The sequence below is a fragment of the Erpetoichthys calabaricus genome, chromosome 4, assembly GCF_900747795.2.
Source record: "Erpetoichthys calabaricus chromosome 4, fErpCal1.3, whole genome shotgun sequence".
NCBI classification, from domain to species: domain Eukaryota; kingdom Metazoa; phylum Chordata; class Cladistia; order Polypteriformes; family Polypteridae; genus Erpetoichthys; species Erpetoichthys calabaricus.
Genome location: NC_041397.2, coordinates 309,434,786 through 309,438,167, shown reverse-complemented (window position 1 = coordinate 309,438,167; position 3,382 = coordinate 309,434,786).

Sequence of the window (3,382 nt, the reverse complement as noted above, 5' to 3'; positions counted from 1 at the left end):
TTAGCAATCCCAAAGTGCTACAGAGTAAAAATAGAATAATAAAATAAAAAAGAACAGAAGAGTCTATAAAATACTTTAACAAAATGACTTTCTAAAAAGATGAGTTTTTAGGTTTCGCTTAAAGGCCTCAGTCGACTGTGGGGCTCTCAGATAATCAGGGAGGGCATTCCACAGCCTCGGCGCCACCGATGAAAACGCCCTGTCACCCATGCTGCTGAGCTTAGTTCTGGGGACTTGAAGAGTGTTAGTGAGTACAGAGTGGAGGGAACGTAAGGAGTTATGGGGGGTAAGGAGTTCCTGTAGATAAAGAGGGGCATGTCCATAAATGCACTGATGGGTAAGAAGGGAGACCTTGTACTCTATTCTGAATGAAACAGGGAGCCAGTGAAGGGTTTTCAGGATTGGGGTGATGTGATCATACTTTCGCACCCTCATCAGGATCCTGGCAGCGCTGTTCTGAATATACTGGAGTCTCTGGATACTCTTGCCAGGAATCCCAATGAGGAGTGCATTACAGTAATCCAGCCTGGAAGAAACAAAGGCATGGACGAGCTTCTCTGCATCTGCCAGGGTGAGTAATGGGCGGAGTTTGGCGATGTTCTTGAGATGGTAAAAAGATGACTTACAGAGATATTTGATGTGGGTGTCAAAAGTAAGTTGGGAGTCCATTCTAACACCCAAATTAGTAACAGATGTGGAAAGAGGAATATTTTGGCCAGAGAAAGTAATACTGGTGATGGTAGAAGAGCGAAGATGATGTGATGTACCAACTAAGATGGCTTCTGTTTTGGATCTGTTCAACTGAAGAAAATTGAGCCTCATCCATGCCTCTATCTCCTCCAGGCAGGTAGACAATGTAGATGTGGGCAGAGGAGCAGTAGAGGAGGTGGGAGTAGTCCTGAGGTAAAGCTGAGTGTCATCGGCATAGCAATGGAACGATAAACCATGTCTGCCAATGACAGTTCCAAGGGGGAGCATGTAGATAGTAAAAAGGATAGGGCCCAGCACAGAGCCCTGTGGAACACCACAGGCGACGTTGTGGGTGTGGGACTTTGCGCTGCCAAGGGCGACATGCTCAGTTCTGCCAGTCAGGTATGATGTAAACCAATTTAGAACAATTCCTGAGAGTCCAATAGTGTATTGCAGGCGGTGAAGAAGGATGTTATGGTCTATTGTGTCAAAAGCAGCTGTCAGGTCAAGGAGGATAAGTAGTGAAGGTGAACCAGTATCTGCCGTCATCAGAAGATCATTGGTGACCCTGACCAGGGCTGTTTCGGTGCTATGGCTAGGGCGAAAACCAGACTGAAACTTTTCAAACAGATTGTTCAGTTTGAGATGATCGTGAAGTTGTGCTGCAACTATTTTTTCCAGAACTTTGGAGAGAAATGGAAGATTGGAGATGGGCCTATAATTGGAGAGAACTTCAGGATCCAAGGTGGATTTTTTCAGTAGAGGTCTGATGACAGCAGTTTTTAGTGCAGAAGGAATATGACCAGCCAGGAGGGACTGATTTATTATCCTGGTGATAAGTGGAGAGATGGCAGAAATGTTGGCCCTCAGCAAGGGTGAGGGGAAAGGGTCCAGGGAACTAGTAGACGGTTTCATTTTCCTGATGACATCCTCCACCTCTTCCCGTGTGGCAACAGAGAAAGAGCAAAGAGGATGGACGGTCTCAGACAATGAGTCAACAGTTGGGAAGGGCAAGATATCCTTGGTAGAGAGGTGTAAACGGATATTATCAACTTTTTGTTTAAAAAAGTTGATATACATGTTGCATCTGTCATCAGTGGTCTCAGAATGGGCAGGTAAAGGAGGTTTGACAAGATGATTTATGGTTGAAAAAAGTTTTTTAGGGTTGCTGGAGCCATTTCTGATGATGGTGGAATAAAACTTGGACCGTGCAACCTTCAGAGCTTCTGCATACACTCTCATGTGTTCTCTGTAAGCCTGTTTATGGACAGTCAGCCCACTCCTAGGTTCAGATAAAGGGTTTTATTTGATAAAAGTAACACCTTCTTCATATGAACACCACAAAAATACACAATACACAATTCTCTCCAAGAGTGTTGCCCTCTGCCTCCTGACTCTGACTTGATTTAAGTGAGGGGCTCTCTTTTAAACTAGACCTGGGAACCTCTTCCTGGCTCCTGTGCATGTCGTGAGGAAATGAGGGTAGTACTCCCTCTGCGGTGCCCGCTGGTGGAATCCAAAGACCCCTACAGGGCTGCGTCTTCTGACTCCAACTCCCATGCCACCTTGTGGGTGTCTTAAGGTGGTCAAGCCTTGAGAAACACTGCCACCTGTCATGTAGGGGAATGAACTGCCCCCGTTGAGCCTGTTGGTCCAATCCGTTCATTATGGCCTCCTGACCAGGTATGAATCTTTTCTTTTTCCGGCAGGGCTTCTTGTCCTTCCATTCGGGCACCTACAAAAAATAATAGTGAGATAGTGGGGTGGTTTAAATTTACCCAAACCGAAACCACTAACCAGAAAATTCAGTCAAACAAAAACAAATAAAAGCCGTCACTCCTTGAAAATGTTGGAATGATAGCTAAGCATGAAAGGTTTGATACAAAATCCAGAAACTTGGACAACATTAGTAGCACATCACCATTATAAATAGTGATCAGTCATTACGGTAACAATGCGGCTCTGTGGCTAACGAATGTGAATGATTGAAAATAAACAACTTGGAGGAAACTATGGGTCAGAAACAATAAAACAGAATATTAATATTTTAAAACGAAATCAATATTGAAAAATAAGTGGACCAACTGATTCAGTGTGCTGGAAGGTGCAGTGCAGTGACGCATGTCCCTCACCGGCATCCCTTGGCCTTTAGCTGGGACCCCGTGAGCCCTTCTCCTTTCTCCCGCTGCCATCTCTCACAGTTTTCAGCAGGAGCACATTCTGAGTGGTTGGTTGCTGTTGCTCCTAGGGGCTCACCAGGAGTGACATTGACCGCCATTCCCCACGGGGCATCAGTCCCGAACACCTGATATTCATTCCACTGCACCAGCTCAGCCAAGATCCTCTTATTTTAACTTTAATGAGGGAAAATCTGCAGAGAGCAGCAGGTGAGATCTCTGAAGACTCCGTAGCTGTGATGTCTGCGACAAGATCCCAAAAGGAGGAGGAAGAAAGGCTTTCACAACTTATAAAACCTGCAGTGAGGCAGGCGATTTTAGGAAGGGTTTCATCTTTAGCAGAAGCACCAAACACAACGTGAAGACTTTCAAGTTAAAGAGGACAGTTTCGAAAGTTTTAGGTCAGGATTGTTTTTGATGTAAGTGCTGACTGCACCGTGTTAAGATTAGGTGAAATAAACATGTGGAAAGCAGATGAGCAAAGCGTCATTTATGGGTGAGCAGGTCAGGCGACA